Source organism: Lissotriton helveticus, chromosome 11 (genome assembly GCF_964261635.1).
Source record: "Lissotriton helveticus chromosome 11, aLisHel1.1, whole genome shotgun sequence".
Taxonomy (NCBI): Eukaryota; Metazoa; Chordata; class Amphibia; order Caudata; family Salamandridae; genus Lissotriton; species Lissotriton helveticus.
In genome coordinates, this window is record NC_136072.1 from 860,450,015 (window position 1) to 860,462,961 (window position 12,947).

At 45.2% G+C, this 12,947-nt stretch overlaps 1 protein-coding gene across 5 annotated transcripts in view; it reads left to right on the forward strand.

Moving 5' to 3' along the window:
* Positions 1 to 12,947, forward strand: part of TAOK3 (TAO kinase 3) — a 1,265,547-nt gene that overhangs the window by 1,101,254 nt on the left and 151,346 nt on the right. The gene's annotated exons all lie outside the window — the stretch shown is intronic.

Sequence of the window (12,947 nt, forward strand, 5' to 3'; positions counted from 1 at the left end):
CCTATGGTTAACGGTGGGCCACAAGCACTCTGTTCTCTGTGCTCCCTCTTGGCCTTACTAGTTCCCCTCTAGTGTTCACAAAGGTGATGGCTGTGGTATTAGCTCATCTGCGCAGATCAGAGATTCCAGTCTTTCCATATCTCGACAACTGGCTGCTGAAGGCGGGCTCGCCCCAGGCTGTCGTCACCCACCTTCACACTACGGCAAACCTCCTGCACTGGCTGGGGTTCACTATCAACGTGCCAAAGTCACACCTGACTCCCTATCAGACGCTCATTTTCATTGGAGCTCTTCTCGACACGGTGCAGTTTCAGGCCTATCCTCCTGAGCAGCGAGTCTGAGATATTCGGGCTATGATATTGATGTTTCAGCATCTATCCCGGATTTCGGTGAGAATGACCCTGAGGCTGCTGGGCCGCATGACCTCTGGCATCCTGCTGCTGGATCATGCCAGATGGCATATGGGGGCTCTGCGGTGGGACCTGAAGTTACAGTGGGTGCAGCATCACGGGAATCTTTCCGACTACGTCCAGATCTCGGAGGACACTGCGCAGCAACTGCAGTGATGGTTAACGAACCAAGATTGGGTGAGTGGTAGATCCTTCCCTCTCTCATAGGGAAAGTGGTGCAGGTGTTCACTGACACCACTGCCATGTGGTACTGCAACAAACAGGGCAGGATGGTGTCGTGGACTCTTTGTCAGGAGGCTCTTCGCCTAAGGACATGGCTGCAACATCAAGGCATAACCCTGGCAAGCTGTCTGAACACCATAGCGGACAAACTCAACCGTCAGTGCCTGGTCAATCACAAATGGTGTCTCCATCCGAAGGTGGCGCAATGCCTCTTTCAGCAGTGGAGAGGGACTTTGTTAGATCTGTTCGCCTTTGAAGAGAGCGCGCAATGTCAGCATTATTGCTCATTGGAGTTTCCAAGGCGGTGATCGCTTGGTGACGCTTTTCATCGCCAGTGGAGCTTTGGCCTTCTGTACGCCTTTCCGCCTGTATCACTTCTGCCCAGAATGCGCAAGAAAATCAAGCACGACCTGGCTCCAGTTATTTTTGTAGCTTTGGATAGTGCACGAAGAGTCTGGTACCCCGACCTACTGAGTATGGCCATCGATCCTCCGATCACACTGCCTCTTCAAGGGATCTTCTGTTGCAGCAGCAGGGGACGGTTCTTCTCCCGAACCTGTCCAGCCTCCACCTCCTTGCATGGAGATGGAGCAGCGGCAGTTGACATCTTTCAACCTTCCGCCCGAAGTCTGCGATGTTATCTTGGCAGCCAGGCGTCCCTCCACTAAAATGGTATGCACCTGTAGATGGAACACATTTGTGGCATGGTGCACAGCAAAGGATGTTGATCCCCTTTCTGCTCCTCTTTCAGAGGTTCTCTTGTATATACTTTCTGATGTACAGCAGAGATCTGTCTTGGGCACTCTACAAGGATATCTTGCAGCTATCTCGGCCTTTCTACGCCTTCCAGATCAGCCTTCCATATTTAAGTCTCGCATTGTTTCTAGGTTCTTTACTCATTTGCTTCCTTCAACTCCCTTCATTATGTCCCAATGGGATTTAAATTTGGTTTAAACCTTTCTTATGTGTGCTCCCTTTGAGCCCCTTCATAATTGTCCTCTAAGGCTGCTGACTCTAAAAACTGCTTTCCTTATTTCCATCACCTCTGCTCATAGGGTTAGCGTGCTTCAGGCTCTGTCCTCCAACCCCCTTTACTCACTTCCCATCCGGATAAAGTAGTGCTTCAAACAAAAGCTTCATTCCTTCCTTAAGTGGTTGTGCGCTTTCATGTTAAGCTATCTATCAGTTGCCCACCTTTTTCCCACCCCGCATCCCTCCAAGTAGGAGGAGAGACTCCACAGTCTGGACCCAAAATGTGCATTGACTTCCTGGTGGATAATCAACTCTCTGTTGGTTATGTGGGTGCCAAGAAAGGTTGGGCTGTTCAAAAATGGACCATCTCTCAATAGCTTGTCCTCTGCATTAAAATATGCTATGCTTTGATGAAGAAGAAACTTCCTGTGGGGTTGCGTGCGCACTCTATTAGAGGAACAGCAGCAACCACTTTGTTAGCAGGTGGAGTCCCACTCCTTGACATCTGTCAGGCGGCAGTGTGGGCATCCCTGCACACGTTTACCAGGCACCACTGCCTGGACAGTCAAGTCAGAGGGACAGATACTTTGCCTGTTCGGTACTCCTGGACTTCCTTGAGTGATCTTGATTCACAGACCCTCCTTCAGGGTTTGTATTGCTGGGGTATCTATTAAAAAGGTAAGGAATCTACAACTAATCGTCTCTATCAGATGAACAAGTTGCTTACCTTCAGTAACAATGTGTCTGGTAGAGAGATATATTAGTTGTAGTTTCCTTACTGCCCCAACCATTCCCCCCTGCTCTGCAAACTGATTTCTAGGGACAGGGACTTCCCTACAGGGCCCCAGTTTTGATGCACCAGTGATCAGTGCCTTTCATGGCTCTGCGCTTCTGGCGTGGAAAGTCGTGTTAAGAACTGACAGCGCGCATGAGGGGCCTCTGTATAGGTTCTGTGATGTCATCCCGAGCCGGACGTGGAGCCCACCGACGCTACCTAACAACGCGCAGACGTTCTGCTGAAGAAAAATCTCCGGATCCACACTGACGCCTGGGGAAAATTCAAAAGATAAGGAATCGACAGCTAATATATGTCTTTACCAGATACATTGTTACCAAAGGTAAGTAACTTGTTCTATGCTAATAGTCTGTTTCATAAATTGATGCAGAGTCAAAAATGTTGCTGAAAATTCTCAAAGCACAGATATAAGGATAATTTGTTTAGTCATATGCACACTTGGGGTTTAGAGTACGCTCTGGGATAAAAGATAGGTGTTTAATGTCGATAATCAACACTATATATGACAACGTTATAGTTATTGATCACATTTAAGCTGGCCTAACATATCTTGGCTCTGCTTACTTTTCGAACCAAAATGTGTATGCCCAAACCACTTTTCACTGTCGGCAAGTGGTACCCGTTTCCATTCTTTTGTACTCTTTTTCACTCATTGCCCTTCATATGCCCAAACCAAATCACCAATGTACCTTATCTTCAGTTGACTCCCTCACATACTGCTGTGTATCCTTAGAACTATTATACCAACTCCTGATATTCGTTCTGCTGTATATATTCTTGTCCTGCAGTAGAACTATACATTTTTTTACACCAATTTGTTCAGAGGTACACGCGTTGATTCCAGAGCAATATATAACTTATCCTACAGCACTTTTCTGTTTCCCTGTGTTATGGTACCAAGGTAGCTGTCACCTTAAACCGCCTGCACTCGGCAAGCTGTATTTAAACCAGCAGTTTGGTCATATAAATCAAAGTTCCTTGGAGTATCAAATATGTCACCTATGAAATGTACACTTTTTTGTTTCACATTTATGTTGAGGTGGAGATTTCGGCACCTTCAATAGGTTATGGCCTTCACCTTTAAGGAAGGTGTTAGAATTGGGGGTCTCTAGTCGGCAAAGGTAGGTACCTTTGTCCAAATAAGGACCCTTGCTTCTAGTTAGGGTAAGGGGGCTACACTCCTAAATAACCCCTGCTCATCCCCTTGGTAGCTTGGCACGAGCAGGCAGACTTATCTCATAGGCAGTGTGTAAAGCATTTGTGAACTCCAGTGTGGATGCAGTGAAAAATATATTTCACAAAGATTATCTTCAACAATATGCATAATTAGTCCCATAAATTCATTTTACCTACTGACAGTTACCACTGGGTAGTTATAGTTAATGCCTAGTTTACATAGGAAAAGCAGTTTTTAAGTTTGCTTATAACTTTGACACCGTTTGATGAATCTTCACAAACCTTTCCTAAGAAAATGTTCATCAACTTTCAGCTACTTCCTGAAATGTTTTGGGATGATAAGTCAAGCAGGGGCCAAGAAATAGGGGGGATCCCAAAACACATGTTCCTCATTCACTTTTCCATTGGAAAAATTAGACACCGCTCAAGCCTAAACAGCTGAATGAATAAAACAAAAAGTGGCAGAAAGCTAAATCGTGATCCAGAAAGTGTGCTTTTTCTGATTTGAAGTAAATCTAGTCCATAGTTTTGGAGAAATTAAGAGTCAAAAATATTTGTATAAATCAGTCCGCCGAGGTCCTCCAATTCCAACAGATCAAAGGATCTGATCTGATTGGGCGCCCACCACATCAGCAAAGATGTGGTGACAACCATCTTAGGACTCGGGGACTCACTCCCCTGTCCTGAGAAAAAGGCAAAACAATCCTATTTGGGGCCGGGTTTTCATACCCTGCCCCACTAGGCATGGTGCGGGAGGTGTTAGTGGTGGGAGGGATTTGGGGAGGTGGGCTGTCCAAGAGGGGGCACCCCTATCAGCCTAAAGCCCTCCTTGTGTCCATTCTGCACTCGTGTAAGCCTATTCAATCGCAATGGGGTTACACCAAGTTAAAGAACATTACAGTGTTTCAATCTGGATATAACCAGAGCCTGGACTGCTGTTTTCTGTTCGGACTCAAAAATGAGGTGAAGAATTTTTTTCAGGGATATCGAAACAGTTTCCTGCAGGGCATTGATCTGGTCATTGAAGGAAAGCTTCTCATCAAACCAGATGCCCAGGTTCTTAACCTTGGGCTTGGGGGTTAGTTGAGGACCAAGGGTATCTGGCCACCAAGTATTGGACCAGATATTGAGATGCTTGCAGTACCAGAACCTCAGTCTTCCCGGTATTCAGCTTTAAACAGTTAAGGTCCAACCAAGTGGCAACGACTGACAAACATGCAGTCAAGTTTAAAAATGCATTCATTTGAAAATCCACTGCTTGCAGGCTCTTCAACTGCTTCATTACTGGATTTGAAAAACTGGAATCCTATCTTTTTTTAAGTTCATCCTCTTAAAAGATGCGACAGCTGCCTGGCAGATTGGACTCGCCCAGAGAGTTATTCCTATTTCAGCTTGCAGATTGTGTGCCTCTTTTATAGGAAATGGTTTGGGGAGATAGTAAAGTTCTAAGCTAATAGAGAATAATAGAGAATAATCTTTTCTCAATGTTAAATGAGGTCATAGTTGGCTCTCTATCTTGGCTTTAAAGAAAAGCATGGTGTGGTTAACAGTTCTCGATAGCAGATCATAGGAAGGCATAATTACCTACATGCGGGTGGGGGAGGTGGAATGGGGGTGGCAGGAAGGTGTGTTTGGGGTTTGCCTTCTAGTTCACGTTGGTATGGGTGCTTTGGTGTTGCGCCAAGATCTCTTGAAAGTTGCTTCCAGCCCTGAGACGTATATTTATAAAATGCATTCCACTGGAGGATTTAGAAGTCCTCATCAACCCCTGGTGACATGATCGGTGCAGTAATGGAGATGGGCAACATATCAACAAAGGTACTTTATTTGGCTTTGCTTGGCCGAACACAGTAGTTGGACTATGTTTTTCGCCACTTATGTACCACTTTATGGATTTAAAAAACAATAATCTGCATGTATTCTTACCTCATTTTTGTCAACTAGGGTTCAGGTGACATTAGAGGGAACATTAGTTTACTGATTGAATACCTATGGGGCTTTGCCAACCTGATAGTTGGTGATCACATTTACCTTTCATACTACCTCACTTTAATGAATATCTGATCATTTCCTTTAACAATTCTGAATTTGAAATTCGTTTTTTGTGACCATGGTTTATGTTTGTGCGTACTTCAAATTCCTCTGCCCCCATCTCCTCCCTGCTGTATCTCTTTTGTCCTAGACAGATGTTTGGGGAATATATGGACAGAGGTCGCATAGTCTGGAGCCCACCCGCCCAATTTGCAAAGTTCTTGGTTTGTAAGGCAGTGTGACTTGTTGATTAGGGTATCAGTGCAGCTGCTGCTCTTTTGAGCTTAGTAATTAAGTTGGCCTTCCTTTTCCCAAAATCTTTTGCTTAATGTTGATAGAGGTTAGCCGGATGGCTACAGCTGGGCTGTTTTGTCTAAAAATCCTTTGATCTGCTCAGACTGGGTGGCTGATTTCAAGTCGGCTGAACGATTTTAATATATGAATGAAACCCACCTTATTCTCAGACGATTCCTCAGCATCAGAAATGAAATGCTATGTGGGTTAAACCAAGTGTGATAACCTTGAAAGTTTACCTCCCAAATATTTTCCAGGTTTCTAACCCAAGAGAAAAGAGGAACTCCTGCATAGTGTCTTCCAAAGCTGAGTAATCCATCCAATTCCCTGTTCCTTAGAAGGATGATGGGCTAAGAAAAAAGCAGCACTTGCTCTAGCTCTCTCTTATCTTACAGATGATTGACAGACGGGCCTCTTTAATATTTGTATAGTGAAAAGGGAGACATTTCCTTGACTGATTATAATGGCATAGCTGGTCGTTTGAACAAGGACAAATTATCACCTGCAAGCCTGTAGCCCAGGGTGACATGGGCATACGTATCTCTTTGTAGAATCTACAACTGGTGTGTTACCAGTCAGCATGCTGAAGTAGAAGACCTGTTTGCTTGTTGGAGATGTTGGGCCATGTAAATGTAAATGTAAATGTGTTGGACTTGTAAAGCGCACATTGCTGCTCTCCAGAGGTATTGTGGTGGCTCAGACAAAACCAATGCCTGTTAATGAACTTTATATGAACAGCCATCAATACAGATAGGGTGTGTGTATATATATATATATATATATATATATATATATATATATATATACACTGGCTGTCCAGTATTTCATTCCCTTTCTCTATGTTGCAGCTTTGTGGAGTAATACATTTGTTTATTACTGCAAGTTTTTTTATTTGGAATGTTTTTTGGGGGCTCCGACTTTGATGATTGATTATCTGTGCAGTTGGTTCATTATGCTACTTTTACTGAACGTATACATATGTATATTTTATTTCTTGAGTGGTTTGAAGTGCAATGATTATTTACTAAGCATACTCTTTTATTGGGTAGTTGGGGCATTCCCTGCCGACACAAAATGAGTAGGAGTAACCTTAATAAGCAATTTCTTGCTCTGTGTGAAATTGTCTCATCCTATTTTGGTGTAACCTAGTATGTTTACCCATCTCCTTCCAACTGAAGGATGGGGAAAAACACTATCCTCTGTACGTAAGGCACTTCTCCATGTTGAGAATAGTTCCTTCAATAGACAAATTAATTGAGTGAAAGGCTCTGTATAGTGATCCATTCTGCCTATGGCCAAACCACAGCACTTTTGTTTGTTCAGAAGCTTGTTTTTTTTTTTTTTACCTCCATCAATTAACTGTTTTTGCCTCAAAAGTCTGTGCTTTTGTGGATAAAAAATAAACCCACCCTGTAGCCCAATCCAAACTGTGCTCAAGACATAAATGAGAACTGCACAGTTCAAGTGTGATGGGATGTAATTAATTTCAAATACCCATATGAAGCGCTACCTGCGCTTGTGTGCAGAAGCCCTTTTAAATTACTGTTACTCTCAAAGACAGGCCACGGTAGGACCTCTATGTCTCAGAACATCAAAAGAAGTTGTAGACTGGGAGGATAGTCAAAGTCGAGGAAGCAGATGCACTCCCGATCCCAAGGGTGGTAAAGCAATCATTCTTAGCCGATATCATGGTCTGCAGGTAAATCCCAGAAGTTTAATCAACAGAAGTGGTCCAAACATGGCTCCACCTCGTCCCTCTACTCCTACCACACAGAGTTGTTAGATGTTCTGAGTACTGCTAGGCTGCAAACTGCGAACTCCTGCCTTACTTCCTTTGCTCCCAGATTTCCCAGGTACGATGGCAACAGATGAGGGAGTTTATATTTGGTACATGACTGGATACCTCTGGAGTGCCTTCATTTCCTGTGGATCTGACGTGACCTCCAAATGGTCTACCATTGGCGGATCTGTCCTAGATCCTGACTGTGCCACTCAACCTTGCTCATAGGTCAGCCCCAACTGAGGGCTTGATGCCACATCCTACACCTTTTACAGTATCACAACCCACGTCACAGTCCGAGCATCAACGCCACCAGTGCCAGGGGTGGAGCCGATAGTCCTATTGGCCTATAAAGCGAACTTGGTTGACCTACACTGGCATAGCACTGACTCCATCCTTATACACTGTCTGATCCAGCATGGCCCCCATGCTGCTTAAATGATTATGATAATGATGACTGTCAGTCACATCTCTGACAACAAAAACCTATTTTATGATCTGCAGAATGCCAGTGGCCTCCCCGGACTCTGACCTCCACTCACCTCTACCTATTTTGGCCACAGAAGTTGACTGCCTCCTTTGCCACTGTAATTACGAGGATTGCTGAAGTTTTTGTTCCAGCTCTTCCTTAGCTGAAGTAATGACTAACATTCTTACTAAAGTCCTGCACCCAGGACAAACGACAAGGAAAACTCTACTGTCATTCAAGGGGGCACTGACAGGTAGACTGATAGGCACCTGGTTTAAACCAGAATGTTGTCTGCCAGTCAACAAGCGGATTGCATGGTAGTACGTGAATGCTCCTGGAGACCTTGCCTTCCTTCTACAACACTCCTCTTTCGAGATCCTAGTGGTGCAGGCCTCCACTTTCTGATTGAACCCCTGTGCATTTGGAAACAACCCTGCCAAACAGGCAGAAGGGGGTTTGAAGGGCATGGAGAATGTCTTGCAATAAGGTCCATTAACACCAGATGTCTCATGGGGAGTTATTCCCATGTCTTGTAGGATGTGGTGGTGGACACCTTGCCAGCCGTCCCAGATGACGTTCAGCAAAATCTACATTGCCTCATCCAAGACTCTGCCAAATACTCTATCCAGTCTGGCCTGGACATGACTAGCTGTTTGGGGCAGAGCAGCAGGAAGAGCGTGGTGCTCAGACATCATGCTTGGATCCACTCCACTAGCTTCTCCAAAGACGTCAAGCAACCTTTGATCAACATGCCATTCGATGGCACCTGTCTCTTTAATGACCACCCGGATTCTGCACTAGAGCCGTTTCAATTACAGCAAGGATACAGCACACTTGGTCAGGCTGGCACAGCCTGCGTGGCAGTTTCCCCACTAGTTTCACCCCTTTAGAGGATTTGGAAGAGGATATCAGCAGAGGAAATGTGCAAAGCAGCCTCAGCAGCAACCTAACTTCAAATCCGTTAAAGGTAGAGGCCTGGGAGCCTGCCACCAATGTCCAGGGTCACTGGGGCAGCATACTACCCAATATCCTGCCCCCCCCCTCCCCTCCCCCCCCCCCTGCGCTCAACACAAAAACTCTTTATTGTGCCCTCTGTGGCACATGATCGCCCGGTGGGAGGTTGCAACAACTTTTACCTCCCCATCTGGGGGAGTATCACATACAACCAATGGGTGCTCCAGATTGTGGAGAAAGGTTACCCCACTCTCTTTTCTGCCACACCCCTCTTATGTGCTTTCCACACCTCAAAACCTCCTCAGGACCATTTCTTCATACTCCACAGAGAAGATCAAGCTGTCTTGGCCAAGGGAGCTGTAGAAAGGGTGCTGGCATCAGAGTTTGGTTCTGGCTGGTCCACCTGTTATTTCTTGGTGCCGAAAAAGGATGGAGGCCTTTCCCAATCCTAGTTCTTCGCCCTCTGAATTTCTTCCTTTGGAAGGATAAGTTGAAGATTCTCACCCTGGCCCAAGTCTTGTCTGCCCTGGATTCTGGAAACTTAATGTGGTAGCATTATATTTGCAGGATGCTTATTTCCACTTCTCTGTACTGCAGTATGCGGTTTCAGGTAGGCTAAGAGCACTTAAAGTGTGCAGTACTCTCCTTTGGCCTTACCAGTGCACCTCAAGTGTTTACAAAGGAGATGGTGGTTGTCACGCCCCATCTGTTGAGATTGGGAATAGCAGTTTTCCTATACCTTTGACAACTGGCTGCTGTAGGCGGGCTTGCCTCAAACAGTTGTAAGCACCTTCAGAAGACAGCTGACCTGTTGACATCATCAGATTTTTCTATCAGTGTGACAAAGTCACTTCTTCGCAGAGGCTTCCCTTCATCAGACCCATTCTGTATGGGGTGCTCTTTTGTGCCTTTCCTCCACCTCAACGACTCTAGGATATTCGGACTATGATTACAATGTTTCCACCTTTGATTTGGGTCTTAGTGCAGCTCTGAGGATTCTTGGACTCCGGCATCCTGCTTGTGAACCACACCAAGTGGTCATGTAGGCTCTGCAGTGGGATCTGAAGTCCCAGTAGCTCAGTCTCAATGGAATCTGTCAGATTCCTTCTAGGTGTTCGAGGAAGAGATTGTAAAATATTTGCAGAGGTAGCTGCTTGACACATAGTTGGGCCGATACGGTCTCCTCTCCCTGCCACATTAGAGATAGCAGTTTTGGTGGATGCATTGTTGATGGGTTGGGGAGGTCATCTAGGAGAGGTAAAGATCAGAGGTCTCTGGTCTCTGGCGGAGACTCGTCTCCACATCTGCTTGCTGTAGTTGCAGGCCATTTACTTGCCATTAAAGGTGTTCTTACCGACCGTCAAGGTGGAAAGGCTGCAAGTTCTCACGGGCAACTCTGCCATGTGGTGGTGCTTCTGACAGGACAGCATGGGATTTTGGATCATGTGCCAGGAGGCTTTATGTCTATGGAAGTGGCTGAACACGTAGGGCATTTCCCTGATCACCCAGCACCTGGCAGGATATTTAAACACCAGGGCAGACAAACTCGGCCTAAGTTGCCTAGCGGATCATGAATGGCATCTACACTCAGAGGTGGCACAGGTCATCTTCCAACAATGGAGAGAATCCTGGCTCGAGCGATTCGCCACCATACAGAAAGAACAATCTCCAGGCTTCTTTGCATTGAAGTTGCCAAGATGGTTCTCCCATGTAGACGTTTTTCTTCTGGATTGGGGTGCTGAATTCCTATACGCCCTTTCGCCCCTACCCCTCCTACATGTTTAAGATGGTCAGGAAGGATATAGTCCAAGCCGTCCTAGTGGCTCCAGACTGGCGAGGGGATTGTGGTACCTGTCATTTTTAGCCACAAGCATCTGTCCTCTGATAAGGCTTTCCCAACGGAAGGACCTCCTGTCGCAACAACCGGGCAGGTTCCTGCACCCGAGTCTGGATACCCTTCATCTTCATGCGTGGACAGTTTGTGAATTTCAGCCTTCCTCCTGAAGTAGTGGGTGTCATCCTGGCAGCCAGGCATCTCTACAAAAAAAAGAATCTACACGGGGCACTGGGAGAAGTTTTTAGTTTCGTGTTCGTCCCTTTACATTCAGCATTTACAGTCAAGATTTAGTTTTTCTTTGGCTCAGCAAGGGTTTGCTTTGGCAATGGCTTAAGGTTACCATTCGGGTCTTACTTTGTCTAACTGGCCCAGAATCAAATGACCATCCTTTCTACCCATGATGCACATTGTTTCAGTTATACTCTTATAGCGCCAGGATGCCCGTAGGGTTGCAGAGCGCTTTACAAATATTATAAATAAATAAATTAAATAAACTTTGTTTGCCTAATCAGCCACTGCTCTTCAAATCACCTGTAACACTCTTCTTGTAAAGGCTGGCGCACATGTTCTCACCAACATCCCTTCTGATGCCGCAGTGGATTCCTACTTTGGTTCTCACATTCCTGATCTTTTCTCCTTTTGTACCGATGCATAGCTGCTCTTTAAACTTGTTTGCTAGAAGACAATGTTTCTCATCGTGGTCTCTTCTGCTCGACTTTGTCCGTTCAGTAGACGTACAACTCCTTCTTTCGGGACAAACTGGTCCTATGGATAAAGGCTGCTTACCTCCAAAAGCTGGCCATTCCGTACCACATAGGCAATACATCACTTTGCTGACTTCCTGCGCTCTGCCTCATCCTTCCAAAGAAGAGGAACTGCCTCGATCCTAAGAGGGCTCTTAGCTTTTATATCGATCAGACCTGGGACGATGAATTGGATGAGGAACTCTTTATGGGCTTTTCTGGAGCAACAGGGAAAGCAGTGAAGAAGAGAACCATTTAAAAATTACGTAACTTTCCACATGGGTAAAGATCTGCAATGGGCTGGTCAAGAGGCAGCCACCACAAAGAAGCTGATGTCAGTGCAACAGGGTATCGCAGATGTAGTGTCTGTAGTGTCTCCAATGTCACATCCGTGCTGAGACAGACCTAACACAGAGCCACACTACGTCACCTACCGGCAGGGAATTGAGATTGAGAATTCTCCAGATCCAATCTGGCACATAAGGTGAGGAATCCTCAATTAGATAGTAACTCTCTACCAGAAAAGGGCTTGCCGAAGGTAAGTGGGTGTCTGGTCTTTTTTTAAAGCATAATAATGACGTTTTATTATTGTAGCATTGCAGCTCCTGTGTTGGTGAATAATTGACAATGTGCAAATAAAGGGGTTGAGATACTGTTATTTAGCATTTATATTGCACACCCTTGGCCACAAGTATGACACTTTAAATAATCTGGGAATACTCACATTTTAACTCTCTTCTTCTGTGCTGATTGCTCAGTTAGGAGACTCTCGCAGGTGGAAAAGGCCTACCCATTCAGGGGAGATTGAGTGCGAGAACTTCAAGGATTCTGAGCTTCCGGCTTCCTTTATTTTGTACTACTTTAGAAGATGTAGACTTTTCTCGCTCCACATGTTGTAGAAAAAAATCAACACTTTTTTCCCTATTAGACTTGAGGAGTTTACTTTGAAATGGTCTGAAAACCCAATTGTGCAACATTAAACCTCTTTCTGTTGGTCAATGTTGATGATAAAGATTTGGCAGAAGGACTATCGAGTTGAAGGTCTACTAAAATGGTGCATTCATCTTCCTAAGAAATTATATTACTTAAATCCTGATTGTGCGCATGTGTTTAATTCTTTTTTTTAATAAAGCTCTTGTGTGATCAGGAGCCACTTAGGACTAGTTGGCCTGTGTTTTTTTGATCATTCTTGGCAAGTGGACATTTTAAAACCTTTGATCTGGGGTGTGAGGGGGAGTCTAGGAAGCTAGTCTTGATGCCAAC